The sequence below is a fragment of the Pongo pygmaeus genome, chromosome 19 (genome assembly GCF_028885625.2).
Source record: "Pongo pygmaeus isolate AG05252 chromosome 19, NHGRI_mPonPyg2-v2.0_pri, whole genome shotgun sequence".
Classification (NCBI taxonomy): domain Eukaryota; kingdom Metazoa; phylum Chordata; class Mammalia; order Primates; family Hominidae; genus Pongo; species Pongo pygmaeus.
This window is the reverse complement of record NC_072392.2, coordinates 53,299,414-53,317,483: the sequence shown is the minus strand read 5'-3', so window position 1 is coordinate 53,317,483 and position 18,070 is coordinate 53,299,414. Positions and strand designations below refer to the sequence as shown.

The 18,070-nt window shown below is 41.6% G+C and overlaps 1 pseudogene; it reads right to left on the bottom strand.

Moving 5' to 3' along the window:
- The window catches only part of LOC129017573 (polycomb protein SUZ12-like), a 46,767-nt pseudogene that overhangs the window by 9,985 nt on the left and 18,712 nt on the right, over positions 1-18,070 (bottom strand).

Sequence of the window (18,070 nt, the reverse complement as noted above, 5' to 3'; positions counted from 1 at the left end):
TGGTGAAACCTCATCTCTCTAAAAATACAAAAATTAGCTGGGCATGGTAGCAGGTGCCTGTAATCCCAGCTATTCAGGAGGCTGAGGCAGGTGAATCGCTTGAACCCAGGAGGCAGAGGTTGCAGTGAGCTGAGATCATGCCACTGAACTCCAGCCTGGGTGACACAGCGGGAGTCCGTCTCAAAAATAAACAAATAAATAAAAAATAAACAATAGGAAGAATGGCCTAGTTACTTTCCCTGGTTCTTTGTCCTATACCTGACAATAAACTGTTAACTACCAGCACGCAGCCTGCTACAAGAAATGACGGCATAGGTTTCTTTCTCCAGTCTCAAAAAGAAAAAATGCTGGATTTGCTTCCCAGACATTCTTTCACTGGTGATATTTTCACTAAAATATTTCGTTTCCAAATAGAAATTGCAGAAATTATTATAAGTCTGTGTTTCTTGCCATCCTGTACCAAATGCACAGAGGTACACAATGATTATACATGATTTTCTTTTTTTTTTTTTCTTTTTTTTTTTTTAAGATAGAGTCTTGCTCTGTCACCCAGGAAGGAGTGCAGTGGTATGATCTCCAGGAAGGAGTGCAGTGGTATGATCTCGGCTCACTGCAACCTCTGCCTCCCGGGTTCAAGCGATTCTCCTGCCTCAGCCTCCTGAGTAGCTGGGATTACAGGCACACGCCACCGTGCCCGGCTAATTTTTGTATTTTTACTAGAGACAGGGTTTCACCATCTTGGCCAGGCTGGTCTCAAACTCCTGACCTCGTGATCCACCCGCTTCAGCCTCCCAAAGAGCTGGGATTGCAGGTGTGAGCCACTGCGCCCGGCCTTCTTTCTTTTTTTAAAAAAGATGGGGTCTCACCTAGGCATGGTGGCTCATGCCTGTAATCCCAGCACTTTGGGAGGCCAAGGCAGGCGGATCACAAGGTCAGGAGACCGACACCATTCTGGCTAACACGGTGAAACCCCATCTCTACTGAAAATACAAAAAATTAGCCGGGCGTGGTGGCACGCACCTGTAATCCCAGCTACTCCAGAGGCTGAAGCAGGAGACTTGCTCTAACCCAGGTGGCAGAGGGGTTGCAGTGAGCAGAGATTGCACCACTGCACTCCTGCCTGGGTGACACAGTGAGACACCATCCTAAAAAAAAAAAAAAAAAAAGATGGGATCTCACTTTGTCACTCAGGCCAGAGTACAGTGGCATGATCATAGCTCATTGCTGCCTTGAACTCCTGGGCTCAAACAATCCTCCCACCTTAGCCTCCTATGTAGCTGCAACTACAGGTGCATACCCACCATGACCAGCTCCTCTTCCTTAATTTTTAATAAACACATAACCCCAAGATTTACGTAGGGCCCAGTCCATTTAAGTCTCTTCTCAAATATTACCTCCTCCCAGAGGATATCTCTCTAAAACAGTAACCATTTATTCTCTATTTTTCTTCACAACACTCATCACTAAGTGACATTAATTGATCTTTTGGGTGGTGGTCTGTTTCCTCCACTAAAAGTTAAGCTCCATGGTGAAGGCAGGGATTTTGTTGCCTTCTTAATGTCTAGAACAGTGTCTGGCAAAGAGTAGACACTCAGAAAATATTTGCCAAATAAGTAAGTTTAACTGAGCTATCTATCCAAATAGTTCCTTAATTATTGTTTTCTATGAAACAGACAAAAATTCAGTGTTTGCAAATTTGTTTTTTCATCCGTAAGAATAAAAAGAAACAAAGGCAATGAAATAATCAATATAAATAATTATATTCTGCTTCAGAATGAAAACATTTCCAGAACATTGTGGGAGCCTCACTTGTTCATCAACATTACCTGTTTTTATCAAATACTGTCATTTGTGCAACAAATGTCTTTTCCCTATCCTCACGATTTCGTTTTCTTCTGGCTGGAAGCTCTTCATTGACATCTAAATTTAACAAACATTTCTCATAAATCAAATATTAGAACAAAAATGTGTTATGATATATGGTCCCTTAACATAAAACATGCTACATTTATCCCAAATGAGGTACGAATTACACTAAAGTTGCAATAATATACAGACCACGTTTTCCAATTTTGCATTTTTACTGTATGTTCTTTTTAACACTCACAACATTAACCCCACATCTTTGCAAATGCTAATGTTGCTGTTTAGAATTATCTTTGCTAGGCAAATTCCTTCTCACTCATGGTAACTCTCCAAAAACTTCAAACAATACTTCAAGAGTCAAAGATTATTTCTTCCAACGTGTTTCTCTGCTGAACTTCACATATACCTGTATTATGCCACTCATCATTTTGCTGCAATGATATATTTCATGTATATTTCCCTACACTAGGTTGTGAGACTTTGGAGGATAGGACTGAATGTTTTAATCATCTTGGATTAAATTAAATCATCCCCAGCACCTATGTGTTTGTTGAATGAATACCTCAAAGATGAATTCACAATTGTTGGAAGAAAAGAGGGATGGGTAGGGGGATAAATACGCAACAAGTATAATAAAATGTTCATTGTTGAATCTAAGAGGTAAGTAGATAGGTGTTCACTATAAAATACTCCTCATTGTCCTTTATGTTTGAAAATTTGCACAACAAAATGTTGAGGTGGAGGTGAATTCACTGTTTGCTTTAAGACTCAGCACCATGACTATCATGAAGGAACACTGGTACAATCATTTTCAATGACCATCTTAATCTCCAGTGATAAAATCTAGTAAAAAAAAAAAAATTACCAATATTTTCACTGGTTTCTCCATTAATCATTCCATTAAACTCTCTTCTTCCTGGACGAGTCACTCTAAACAGCAACGAGTAAGACTTCACCATATGGCTGTTATTAGGTTCAAATTCATTACCGGAAACTGCAAGGGACGGGAAATTTCCAGGTTTTGTTTGATTGAGGTCAGGATTCAAAGGCACCTGCTTTTTACCTCTAGGAACTTGCCTTATTGGACAACTTACATCCTGCAAAGGTAAAGATTATTAATTTATGTTTATTTGTACATAAGCAATAAGAATTATAATAAAACTTCTAATCACAGCTATAGGAAACACGGGAGATAGGCCATGATCACCAAATGGAATGTTAAAATTCTAACCATAGTTCTGAAAACTGTGAAGCAAAAATAAAAATTCGAAATACCTATATTCCAAATATTAAAGCAATTGAGGTTTTCTCCAACATAATGAAATTATGATACAGTACATCTAATATTTAGCTAACAGTGATCTGAAACAGTTGTATATTAGAAATTTAGAACTAAAAGCATGCTAAATCTCTCTGGTAAGGCTTTTTGGCAACAACAAAAAAACCATGCTAAAATGTTCAACTCATGTACTTTTATCAAATCTCTTAAATGTTCTTTTTTAACATGACAATGACTAATAGGACCATTAGAAATAAAAAAAATGACTAATAATCCCATGGTCAACAACTACATTATGAAACAGTAAATCCATATAGTTAAAATATGTTGTTTAACAGAAAGGATCATCATCCTTAAAAAAACAAAAACAAAACTGGTTTTATCTACCAATGATCATATTCTGAGTAATATTCTGTTATTGTATGATTAGTTACACTGAAAATGCATACTAGAAAAACTGGAAGGATCAGAAGACCTTTATGACAGTATCTTACAGCAGCTACTTCTTTTAAAATAAATAGAATACGTACAGTCTAAAAAAATTTCTATTTTATGAGACTATAAAGTGAAAACTATGAATTCTCACCCACCCCCAGGTCTTACGCTCCGGAGATGACTAATACTAGCAGTTGGCTGTGTATATTCTTCCAGGAAAATGATTACCCCTGATACATTTTTTTGAACATAAGAATGACTATATTTATATTCATATCTTATTCTAAGTAATGTATCTTGGATTTTCATATCACTTGTAACGTGTATGGAGGTTAGGAGTAAGAAGTGATAAAGGCTGGAGTGCAGTTGTGCGATCTCGGCTCGCTGCAAGCTCCGCCTCCCGGGTTCGTACCATTCTCCTGCCTCAGCCTCCTAAGTAGCTGGCACTACAGGTGCCCGTCACCACGCCTGGCTAATTTTTTGTATTTTTAGCAGAGACGAGATTTCACTGTGTTAGCCAGTCGATCTCCTGACCTCTTGATCTGCCCACCTTGGCCTCTCAAAGTGCTGGGATTACAGGCGTGAGCCACTGCACCTGGCAAGGAGTGATATCTCCTAACTTTACATACATTTTTTTTTTTTCCTTGAGACAGTTTCACTCTGTCGCACAGGCTGGAGCTCAGTGGTGCAATCATGGTTCACTGCAGCCTTGACTTACTGGGCTCAAGCAATCCTCCCGAGTAGCTGGGACTACAGGCACAGGCCGTCATGCCTAGCTCATTTTTGTATTTTTGGTAGAGACAGGGTTTCGCCATGTTGCCCAGGATGCTTAACTCCCGGGTTCAAGCAATCTGCCCACTTCTGTCTCCCAAAGTGCTGGGATTATAGGTGTGAGCTACGGCAACCGGCCTTTACATAAACTTTCAAAAATAAAGTTCCACTGCTGCCTCCGAGGTGCCTTAGTCTACTCCCTCCCAATGATTGAGGCCCGTATGGCCTATGGTCTTGGAAGAATATCAGCACTGGGACCCTGGACCCAGACCAGTTCCTACTCCTCTTGAAACACTCGAGGACTTGAGGCAACTAAAGGCACATATGTTGGCTTTCATCGGTTGACCAGGAAACATCTTAACACTTGTTTCTATGGTGAAATAACTTTACCTTATAAAAATTTGAAGCAATGTACTAATAAGTGAATGGCTAATAACGCTGACAACAAAATTTCTTTGCCTGAGGGCAGTGTTACAAAGGATAATCTTGTGGAAAACACTTTCTCTTAGCCCTTATCTAAAATGTCAATGGGTACAAATAGCTAAGAAATACGCTAACAGATTGAAATGGTAAAAAAGCAACTGAATTTATGCCAGATGCTAAAACACAGCTTCTCCATTTCCAGACTCCTATGAGAAAGTTTTGTACAGACACTTATTAAAAGACTAGAAAAACTACACAGATATGCGAGTTGGCAAAAGAGGTTATCAGTTTTATAATTAGGCCATCAACATATTTCTTAAGCTTTCAAAATTTAAAACTCAGCTTTAAAATACAATATATATGCATAAAGATGTCCAATTAAGCAAATTATTCCATTTAATCTACCAATATCATTTTGTTGACATTACCTTTCTTTTTTTGTGGCAAACTTTCACAAGCAGGACTTCCAGGGTAACAGAATTTTGTTCATTTTCTGAGTTTGTGATGGCTTATCTAAATAGAAAATCAGTATTTTAAAATATATTTTAAAAATATATGAACACGGTATTCATTTTGCTAACAAGTCAGGGAACTTCAAACAGAGATTTCCCATAATAAGACTTCTCAAAAGTTCACTCGTTCTTTTTTCCTCAAATCAGTTCCAAACTTACAGCAAACTCTTTAAAAGCCTTTATATATAGTATAAATAAACCACTCACAAAACAAATATAATTACCGTCCTACATGCTGTAATTTTTTTTTCCATTAGATATAGGTTTTGCTCTGTTGCCCAAGGTACAGTGCAGTGGCACAATCACAGCTCACTGCAGTCACAAGCTCCTGGGATCAAGTGATCCTCACACATCAGCAAGGCAGCCTCCTGAGTACCTGGGATTACAGGCGTGAGCCACCATGCCCATGTTTTAAGTATAAAAAATATTCACTGGCCAGGCATAGTGGCTCATGCCTGTAATCCCAACACTTTGGGAGGCCAAGGCAAGAATATCACTTAAGGCCAAGAGTTCAAGACCAGCCTGGGCAACACAGAGACCCTGTCTCTACAAAATGTCAAAAAATTAGCTGGGTGTGGCGGGTGTCATGTGCCTGTAGTCCTAGCTACCCTCAGAGGCTAGGTGGAAGGATCTCTTGAGCCAAGGAGTTCAAGGCTGCAGTGAGCTATGATCCTGTCACTGCCCTCTAGTCTGGGTGAAAGAGTGAGATCCTGTGTCTAAAACACATCTACACGTTTCTATTTCTATATATATTTCCTAACTCCTTTTTTCTTTTTGAGACAGAGACTCGTTCTGTCACCCAGGCTGGAGTGCAGTAGGGCGATCTTGGCTCACTGCAACTTCTGCCTCCCGGGTTAAAATGAACCTCCCACCTCAGCTTCCCAAAAGTATCTGGGACTACAGGTGCGCACCACGACACCCAGCTAATTTTTTTAATTTTTAGTAGAGATGGGGTTTCACCATGTTGGCTAGGCTGGTCTTGAACTCCTGACCTCAAGTGATCCACCTGCCTTGGCCTCCCAAAATGCTGGGATTACAGGTGTGAGCCACCACACCTGGCCATATTTACTGAATATTTCTAATTTGAAGATTTAATATTTGTGTTTGTTTTTCAGACAAGGGTCTGGCTATGTTGCCCAGGGTGGTCTCAAACTTCTGGGCTCAAGTGATTCTCCCATTTTAAGCCTCCTAAGTAGCTGAGACTACAGGCACATGCAACTGGGCTGGCTTGAAGATTTAACATTTATGATAATACACTGCTAGTCAAAAGTAATTCTGACAAATACAGTTAAAGCTTCTTGGCAGAAAGCATAAATGAAAATAGTTGCAGGAGGGCCGGGTGTGGTGGCTCACGCCTGTAATCCCAGCACTTAGGGAGGTCGAGGCAGGTGGATCACCTGAGGCCAGGGGTTCGAGACCAGCCTGACCAACACAGAGAAACCCCGTCTCTACTAAAAATACAACATCAGCCAGGCATGGTGGTGCAAGCCTGTAATCTCAGCTACTTGGGAGGCTGAGGCAGAACTGTTTGAACCAGGGGTGGGGGGCAGAGGTTGCAGTGGGCCGAGATCACACCATTGCACTCCAGCCTGGGCAACAAGAGCGAAACTCCATCTCCAAAAAAAAAAAAAAAAAAAAATTGCAGGAGACAACCACGTTCAAAATAAGCATCTTCAATTTTTTTCTTCTCCTAAAATCTACTGGAAAAATTATTAAGATAACATTTGAATTAAATTAGTTACTATTATACATGTTTCATTATGAATGCACAGAGACAACTAAACTAAAAAGTTCTTGATCTGACCAAGACTTGTGGCCAAAAGGGTAACAAATGAATTTCAAAAAACATTAAACATTATAAAACGTAGAGACAGGGCTATTTTTAGAAGCTTTCCCCAGAATTTCTCTACAGTTTAAATGGGATAACAAAAATCAAGATATTATTTACTATCTAGAAGAATATCTTGGCTTACAAAAAATTTAGGAGTGTTAATTTTGAATACCATAGTCTATATTCTCCATGTAAATTAACTAACAAAGGCTTTACAAATTAAGGTTCTAGCGTAGTCCTCCATAACTTGTTTTTAAAGTCCCAAAGGTATTAACAGTTCATAACTGAATATTAAATCACTAATTCATCAAATAGCTTCAATAACATCCAGAACTATTATAATAGATGAATCCATGAACATACAAAAAAATTTTTTTGTTCTAAGGCATTGGGCAACACATTTTTTCTTTCTTTACTTTTTTTTTTTTTTTTTTGAGAGATAGAGTCTCGCTCTGTTGCCCAGGCTAGAGTGCAATGGAATGTTCTTGACTCACTGCAACCTCCGCCTCCTGGGTTAAAGCAGTTCTCCCTGCCTCAGCCTCCCGAGTAGCTGGGACTACAGGCACACGCCACCAAGCCCGGGTAATTTTTTTTTTTTTTTCTTCTTGAGTCAGTCTGACTTGGTTGCTCAGGCTGGAATGCAGTGGCACGATCTCGGCTCACTGCAGCCTGCACCTCCCAGATTCAAGCACTTCTCATGATTCAATCTCCAGAGTAGCTGGGATTACGGGGATGAAACACCATTCCCAGCTAATTTTGTTATTTTCAGTAGAGACGGGGCTTCACCAAGTTGGCCAGGCTGGTCTCAAACTCCCTACCTCAGGTGATCTACCTGCCTCAGCCTCCCAAAGTGCTGGGATGAGCCATTGCACCTGGCCGGCAACACTTTTTTTCTACTTAAAATCATTCTTATTGGGGGTGTGTGTGTAAAACACATTTGATCAGTTTCTTCGGAAGTTGCATCCAGGATAAAAACACCTTAATACAGCAAAAAAATAGTCCAATGTCTAAATGCAGTAACAAAAATATTTGCCGAACAATACTCACCATGAAAATAGTACCCAAATAATCTTTGTGTATTCATTCTAAGAAGCAGTTTCAAGTAGTAATTGCCAAACAAAAGTTTTCATTTAAAAACAAAAGAGGCCGGATGCAGTGGCTCATGCCTGTAATCCTAGCCCTTTGGGAGGCTGAGGTGAGAGGATCGCTTGAGCCCGGGAGGCTGCAATGAAGCAAGACTGCTCACTGCACTCCAGCATGGGTGACAGAGCAAGACTCTGTCTAAAAAATAATTAATAGTAAGAAAATAAGAAGAAAAAATCACATTTTAAGAATTAAAAAATTTTTTTGCTTGTTTTGAGAGAGGGTCCCACTATGTTGCCCAGACTCTATTCAAACTCCTAGGCTCAAGCAATCCTCCCAGCTCAGCCTCCTCAGTAGCTGGAAATACAGGCAAGCATCACTGCTCCTGGTACATTTTAGAGAACTTCATGTTGGTTTTCTATCCTGGTTTCTTAAAAATATTATTGAAGACAAAAAAGGTACAAATAAACCTTGGATGGAAAAGAAACACAATATATCTACTTCCAACTTCTACTAGTTTCAAAGTTATAACAGAAATTATTTTCAACATAGGCGTGGTGGCTCACGCCTATAATCCCAGCACTTTGGGAGGCCGAGGTGGGCGAATCACTTGAGGTCAGGAGTTTGAGACCAGACTGGCCAACATGGTGAAATGAAATCCTGTCTCCATTAAAAATATAAAAATTAGGGGTCGGGCTCGGTGGCTCATGCCTATTGAAATCCCAGCACTTTGGGAGGCCGAGGCGGGCAAATCACCTGAGATCGGGAGTTCAAGAGACCAACCTGACCAACATGGAGAAACCCCATCTCTACTAAAAATACAAAAAATTAGCGGGGCATGGTGGCGCATGCCTGTAATACCAGCTACTCTGGAGGCTGAGGCAAGAGAATTGCTTGAACCCAGGAGGTAGAGGTTGTAGTGAGCCGAGATTGCGCCATTGCACTCCAGCCTGGGCAACAAGAGCGAAACTCCATCTCAGAAAAAGAAAAAAAAATTAGCTAGTGTGGTGGCACCCGCCTGTAATCCCAGATACTTGGGAGGCTGAGGCATGAGAATCACTTGAACCTGGAGGCAGAGGCTGCAGTGATCTGAGATCAAACCACTACACTCCAGCCTGGGTGACAGAGGAATTATTTTCTGGAAACAGAGGTATCAACAGAGTTCACTATCTCTTTTACTTCAATATCAAGAAAAATAAAAACAAAGTAAATCTGAGCGATTGTTGAACTTTATATATTTTGTCATGTAGATAGGAAAAAAGCTTAATATGACTACTTTCCAAAAATTTCAGTGATGGATAAACTATGTGTTCTACACAGGTCCCTGAGAACAAAGGGCTAATGAATGTATAAAATTCAAATTATAAGCTTCTGAGGAATTAAAGTCTAGACACGTCAGAAGTACCACAGAAAACAAAATACGATGACTAGAAATAAGGACTCTAAGCAGACCATTACAAATAATTTAAGGAAAACAAAAACCGTAATGCTACCCAGGTTACTTCTATATAAAAAATAGACCAGATCTAAGGTAAAAACTAGAAGTTACTTTAGCTACTAATACAAATACGAGATTTCAAATTTCTTACATAAAAACCCTGACTGGGGCCAGTCTCAGTGGCTCACACCAGTAATCCCAGCACTTTGGGAGAATGAGGTGAGAGGATCACTTGAGACCAGGAGTTTGAGACCAGCCTGGGAAATGTAGTGAGATTCCATCTTAACAAAAAAAAATTTTTTTAATTAGCCAGGCATCGTGGGGATGCCTGTAGTTCCAGCTACTCAGGAGGCTGAGGCAGGAGGATCACTTCAGCCCAGAAGTTGATCATACCCTGCACTCCAGCCTGGGTGACATGAGCAAGACCCCATCTAAACAAACAACCAACCCCCAAAGAGTCATTAAAAAATGGTTATATTAGAGCATTTTGACAATTGGCCAACTGGCAAGGTTGTCTTTTTGTCCTTTTTAGACAGTGTCTCACTCTGTCACTCAGGCTGGAGTACAGTGGTGTGATCTTGGCTCACTGCAGCCTCAACCTCTAAGACGCAAGCAATCCTCCCACCTCAGCCTCCTGAGTAGCTGAGACTGCAGAATAGCTGGAACTACAGGCATGTGCCACTGTGCCCAGTTAATCTTTTTTTACTTCTTACAGATAGGTTCTCCCTATGTTGCCCACAGATAGGTTCTCCCTATGTTGCCCAGGCAAGCCTCAAGCAATTCTTCCATCTCAGCCTCCCAAGGTGTTGACATTATAGCTGTGAGCCACCATGCCCAGTCTAATAATTTGGGATTTTTTGGAGACAGGGTCTCACTCTGTTGCCCAGCCTGGAGTAGAGTTGTGCAATCATAGCTCACTGTAACCTTGAATTCCTGAGCTTACACCATCCTGCCATCTTGGACTTCCAAGTACCTAGAACTACAGGACATACCACCATACCTGGCTAATTTTTGTAGAGATGGGGTCTATGTTGCCCAGGCTGGTCTTGAACTCCTGGCTTCTAGTCATCTTCCCACCTCAGCCTCCCAAAATGCTGAGATTACAAACATGAGCCACCAGGCCAGGCCTCATTTTCTTTCTTTTTTTTTTTTTTTTTTTTTTTAAGACAGAGTCTCACTGTCACCAGGCTGGAGTGCAGTGGGATGATCTTGGCTCACTGCAACCTCCAACTCCTGGGTTCAAGCGATTCCCCTGCCTCAGCCTCCCAAGTAGCTGGGACTACAGGTGTGTACCACCACGCTCAGCTAGTTTTTTTTGTATTTTAGTAGAGACGGGGTTTCACCATGTTAGCCAGGATGGTCTCGATCTCCTGACCTTGTGATCCACCCGCCTCGGCCTCCCAAAGTGCTGGCATTACAGGCGTGAGCCACCATGCCCGGCCCACCAGGACTCATTTTCAATCTTTGTTTCTTAATAAACGATACCAAGACAACCAACCTGGCATGTTTCTAATAATGGTTTTATTCCATTGCATAATAATAAGATATGCCATATACACAGAATTACGATGGATAAGCTGATAAGTAATTTTCCCTTTTTTTTTTTTTTTTGAGATGGAGTCTCGCTCTGTCGCCCAGGCTGGAGTGCAGTAACGCAATCTCAGCTCACTGCAACCTCCAACTCTCAGGTTCAAGCGATTCTTTTGCCTAAGTCTCCCAAGTAACTGGGACTACAGGCACCCACCACCATGCCTGGCTAATGTTTATATTTTTAGTAGAGATGGGGTTTCACCATATTGGCCAGGCTGGTCCTTAACTCCTGACCTCACGATACACCCGCCTCAGCCTCCCAAAATGTTGGGATTACAGGCGTGAGCCACTGCGCCCGGCCGTATTTTTCCATTTTTGAAACACCTCTAATTCTTTCCAGCATGCTTTGAGCTTTTACTGGAGTAATATACTCTATAATTTCCTTTGAATAATATCTAAAATATTAATATATGCCATTGGTAATAGTGGTTATTTCAGTTGTTTTACTGTGTTTTTTAAAAACATGACACAGTATATTAATTCAAAATGTTTATGCATAAAAGGTTCTACCGAGGAGATTCTTTACCTATTGAAGTTCTAAGACAATTTGTTAAAATCTTCACCATTAGCCAGGCGTGGTGGCTCACGCCCCCTTGGGAGGCCAAGGCGGGTGGATCATGAGGTCAGGAGTTCAAGACCAGCCTGGCCAGCATGGTGAGACCCTGTCTCTACTAAAAATACAAAAAATTAGCCAGGCATGGGGCGCATGCCTGTAATCCCAGCTATTCAGGAGGCTGAGGCAGGAGAATTGCTTGAACTCGGGAGGCGGAGGCTGCAGTGAGCCAAGATCACAACATTGCACTCCAGCCTGGACGACAGAGCAAGACTCTGCCCCACCGCCCCACCAAAAACAAATTTCATCATTAGCCTTCATACCTTAAAGCTCAAAAACATCAGAATCAACATCTTTTCCATTAAACATAATTTTATAAATTTACACTCAGAAGCCCCACTTTTTTTACATTCATAAAGGTATCTTGCTATTAAAATGCCACTTTATTTACTTTTAAGTACATACCATTTTTGTGGAAGAGACCAGTAAACGTAAGCTGCAAATGAGCTGACAAGCTAAAAAAAAAAAAAAAGGAAATATTTTATCATTTTAATGCTCAGTAGTAAAATAACCTAGACTTTAAAGTATAACATTGAAATCAAAGTTACTTCAACTAATTTATAAATATTTGTACTCAATTGTTATTCAGGCCCATGACTCTGCTTTCCCTGTTAAATATGACATCCAAAAGTGTGTCTATACACCTAACAAAAAATAAACAACAAAAAACCCCTCACAACTCACAAAAAGTAAGAACAAAACCACAAAAACACCAGAGCAAGGCAGAAAAAATCAGACTACCAAGTTGGAGGCCAGGTAATTTACTGTGTTTTAGTGTTCTACCTATAAAATGACAGCAAGTATGCCGTCCTATCTTTAAAAAGGAATTTTGGAGGGTTTTTGGAATTTTTTGTTTTGTTTTAATGACGCTTTAGTCAATGACTTCATCCAAAGGAAATTTTGAAAAGGGTAGCTACATCCATGCAAAAAAATTTGAATATTTTGAAGCTATGGAAATTCAACCTTCCCAATAAATGATACAGAACCATTACTTTATACTTCAAATAGCAATGAAATACACAATTACAAATCTGGTATAGAGCTATAATTTACGGTTTCAATATATCATTTTCACTGTTAGTTTTAGAAGCTACGGAAAAGCAAAAGAAAGCATGAACTAGAACTAGTGCTCCTTCTATTTTCACAAACATCTATTAACAATAGAAAAAAACTATAAGGATGGGATAAAATAAACAGAAGCATCAATAAGCTTTTGAAGTACCTTTAAACTGCAAAACAGAATACAGTTGTTTATCAGGAGACATTCATAACTTTCCTGAGCATAGTTTCCATAGTGTGACATGTACAGACACCAGATTATGGAGGGCTATACAGAGCAGATGGTGGGCAAAGGAAAGTAGTACTGATCCCTCACATAAGGCATTTACTAATGAAATAGATGCTGGGCACTAAGGACTAGTAAAGGGCATATATATATATATATATATATTTTTAAATGATGGTGACAATCTAGGCATTTTTATAGTCAGATGGGAACAGTTACAGAAAGACATTGTGGCAAAAGAGTACTAAGGAGCAAGTAATGACTGGAAATAAGGACATATTATGAAGAGGTCAGCCCTGTAAATTTGACCAGGACTCTTCTTTTTCTTTTTTTTGAGATGAAGTTTCGCTCTTTTCACCCAGGTTGGAGTGCAATGGCGCAATCTTGGCTCACTGCAACCTCCGCCTCCTGAGTTCAAGCGATTCTCCTGCCTCAGCCTCCCAAGTAGCTGGGATTATAGGTGTGAACCACCGAGCCCGACTGGATTCCTCTTTTTCTAAGATAGAGAAATAAGATGCAGGAAAGAAAGACATTTCCATGGAAGATGGGGGGATATCTCCATCTACTTAGTGAAGTAGGCCATGAAACTGTCTGCTAAAAAAACTACAGTGTGGGCCGGGCGCAGTGGATCACCAGGTCAGGAGTTCGAGACCAGCCTGGCCAATATGGTGAAACCCCGTCTCTACTAAAAATACAAAAATTAGCTGGATATGGTGGCACATGGCTGTAGTCTCAGCTACTCAGGAGGCTGAGGCAGGAGAATCGCTTGAACCTAGGAGGCAGAGGTTACAGTGAGCCGAGATTGAGCCATTGCGCTCCAGCCTGGGCGACAGGGGGAGACTCCGTCTCAAAAAAAAAACACCTACAGAGTTGGCATTTTGAAGGGCATTTCTAGAACAGTAGTACAGAAAGTATGCTAGGGGCTGGGTGCAGTGGCTCACAACTGTAATCCCAGCATTTTGGGAGGCCAAGACAGGAGGATCAAGAGATCAGAAGATGGAGACCATCCTGGCTAACACGGTGAAACCCAATCTCTACTAAAAATACAAATATTAGCCAGGCACGGTGGCGTGTGCCTGTAGTCCCAGCTACTCGAGAGGCTGAGGCAGGAGAATCACTTGAGCCCAGGAGGCAGAGGTTGCAGTGAGCCGAGACTGCATCACTGCATTCCAGCCTGGGCAACAGAGCAAGACTCCGCCTCAAAAAAACAAAAAACAAAAAACAAACAACAAAAAAGTATGCTATCAGTAGAGGACAAAATTATTACGAAGAGTAGAACTATAAGGGTCCAAGCAGAGTTAGAAAACATAGGGCCGGTGCCTATGGCCATATCACCCTGAACGCACCAAATCTCGAAAGCTAAGCAGGGTCGGTACTTGGATGGGAGAAAGCAAAAATATAAAGTTAAAAACTAAGAATGGCCGGGCGCGGTGGCTCACGCCTGTAATCCCAGCACTTTGGGAGGCCGAGGCCGGTGGATCATGAGATCAGGAGTTCAAGACCAGCCTGGCCAAGATGGTGAAACCCCGTCTCTACTAAAAATACAAAAGAAAAATGCCGGGCGCGGTGGCAGGCACCTGTAATCCCAGCTACTCGGGAGGCTGAGGCAGGAGAATCGCTTGAACTCAAAGGGCGGAGGAATCACTTGAACTCGGAGGGCGGAGGTGGCAGTGACCAAGATCGCGCCACTGCACTCCAGCATGGGCGACAGAGTGAGACTCCGTCTCAAAAAACAAAAAACAAAACACAAAAAGACAAAAAAACCCCTAAGAACCACCACCACCACAACTTAAGTATCAGCTGGGCATGGTGGCTCATGCCTGTAATCCTAGCACTTTGGGAGATGAGGCGGGACGGGAGATGAGGCGGGACAGGAGATAAGGTGGGATGGGAGATGAAGCGGGTGGATCACGAGGTCAGGAGATCAAGAACCATCCCGGCTAACACCGTGAAACCCAATCTCTACTAAAAATACAAAATTAGCCAGGCGTTGTGGCATGCGCCTGTAGTCCCAGCTATTCAGGAGGCTGAGGCAGGAGAATCACTTGAACCCAGGAGGTGGAGGCTGCAGTGAGCCAAGATTGTGCCACTGCACTCCAGCCTGGGTGACAGAGCGAGACTGTCTCAAACAAACAAACAAACAAAAAATCGTGTACAATAGGAGCCTTAAAAACGTATTCTGTATAAACAACTCATATATTATAAACATTTTTACATAAATCAGATAATTTCTACATGCTATTTTACTAAAAAGACAGCATTATCCTAGGAAAAGTTCCATAAATACTACCTTACATAGCAGAATTAGCTAAAACCCAAAACATAAGTGAAAGAGGAATATTCTACAATTCTCACATTAGAAGACAATCCACCAGTCACAACAAATCTATCCTACTTTGTTGCTTCAATTAAACCTACATACTAAGTCCAGATTAACTTTCATAAGACTCTTTTTATCTATCATTCCTTTCTCCACATCTACTGAGACCCCAACTACCAAATCTTTTGTCTAACTGCTGAAATGGTTCTCATTTCTTGTTCTACGAAAGCCTTACATATGAAAATAGAATCGAATTTAGAGAGTCAGAAAATCCAAGTTTGAATTCTGGTGCCACTTATTCGCTGTGGTCTGTTATCTATAAAATGAGGATATTTTGTCTCACAGTGTGAGGCTTAAGATTTTGTTTTTTGCTTTCAGACAGGGTCTCGTTGTGTCACCCAGACTGGTGTACAGTGGCACAATCTAGGCTCACTGCAACCTCCAACTTCCAGGCTCAAACGATCCTCCCACCTCAGCCTCCAAGAGTAGCTGAGACTACAGGCATGCACCATCACGCCTGGCTAATTTTTGCATGTTTGTGGAGTCAGGGTTTTGCCATGTTGCCCAGGCTGGTCTCAAACTCCTGAGATCAAGAGATCCACCTGCCTCAGCCTCCCAAAGTGCTGGGATTACAGGTGTGAGCCATTGCGACTGGCCTGTTTAAGGTTTTAATTCTATTATTTTTTTTTTCTTTTAGAGACAGGGTCTCGCTATGTTGCCCAGGCTGGTAATGAACTCCTGGGCACAAGTGATCATCCCACCTCAGCCTCCCCAAGTGCTGCGATTATAGGCATGAGCCACTGTGCCCAGTCAGGCTTGCAGAAAGTAATAAAGTATCCAGCAAAATTCTCTCTCTTCTACAAAGACCCTAAACCCAATCAATCAAGAGCTAAATGACCACTTTATCCCTTTACAAGCACTCTTATTTACCACTATTTTTCCATATACATCATTTTATTAGTGTCCCTAGCATCTAGCAGTGTCTTACAGAAAGTGACCCAACAAATTTTTTTCATAAGATAATGTCCTCCTAGAGTAATACAAATTTAAAGGTCAGGAATGATGGCCCATTACATTGCAGTACTATTAGTATTATTTACATTATTTTTCTGAGAAGTGTGAGGGTAAGCTCCAACTCTGAAATGCCAGAAAGATCTTACATTTATTTACCCCAGAGAATATTTTAAATCAGTGTTACTTAAAATGTTGTCTACAAACTGAGGTCATTAGGAAAAATCTTACCATTCTATAACAACTCAAGAAATTGAGACTACTACTAACAACACACTGAAAATTAACAAATAAACAAAATGATCTTTCGCCACAGGTGATTTGAGACAGTTTAAATGGTACATTATACCTTACATAGGATAGCCTGTATAACCAGCTTTGTTTTGTTTTGTTTTTCTTTGAGATGGAGTGTCACTGTAGCCCAGGCTGGAGTGCAGTGGCATGATCTCAGCTCACCGCAACCTCCCACCTGGGTTCAAGTGATTCTCCTGCCTCAGTCTCTGGGTAGCAGGGATTACAGGTGCCCGCCACCATGCCAGGTTAATTTTCCTATTTTTGGTAGAGATGAGGTTTCACCACGTTGACCAGGCTGTTCTAGAACTCCTGACCTCAGGTGATCCACCCGCCTCGGCCTCCCAGTGCTGAGATTACAGGTATGAGTACTGTGCCCAGCCAACCAGCCATTATTATACTAGTGTTTCGTTGTGAGAAAGAATTTTTTTTTTTTTTTTGAGCTGGAGTCTCGCTCTGTCACCCAGGCTGGAGTTCAATGGCGTGATCTCAGCTCACTGTAACTTCTGCCTCCCAGGGTTCAAGCCATTCTCCTGTCTCAGCCTCCTGAATAGCTGGGAGTCAGACACATGCTGCCATGCCCAGTTAATTTTTTGTATTTTTTAGTGGAGAGCGGTTTCGTCGTATTGCCCAGGCTGGTCTCAAACTCCTGAGCTCAGGAAATCCACCTGCCTCGGCCTCCCAACGTGCTAGGATTACAGGTGTGAGCCACCATACCCAGACTTTAAGAAAGAATTCTAAATTTCAATTAACCAATTTTAAAAGGAACATTGGGGCCAGGCACGGTGACTTCACACCTATAATCCCAGCACTTTGGGAAGGAGGCAGGGGGAACCACTTGAGGTCAGGAGTTGGAGACCAGCCTGGCCAACATGGTGAAACCTTGTCTCTACTAAAAATACAAAAAATTAGCTGGGCGTGGTGACACCTGCGTGTAATCCCGGTTACTCAGGAGGCTGAAGCAGAAGAATAGCTTGAACCTGGGAGGCGGACATTGCAGTGAGCCAAGATCACACCACTGCACTCCAGCCTAGGTGACAGAGCAAGTCTCAAAAATAAATAAATAAATAATAAATAAAGGTGACATTGGGAATGTGACTTGCTATGCATGATTTCCCCTTCCTCACCTAAAAGTAAACACTCTGGCTGGGCACAGTGGCTCACGCCTGTAATCCCAGCACTTTGGGAGGCCGAAGCGGGCAGATCACAAGGTCAGGAGTTCGAGACCAGCCTGACTAACGTGGTGAAACCTCGTCTCTACTAAAAACACAAAAATTAGCTGGCCGTGGTGGCAGGCATCTGTAATCCCAGCTACTCAGGAG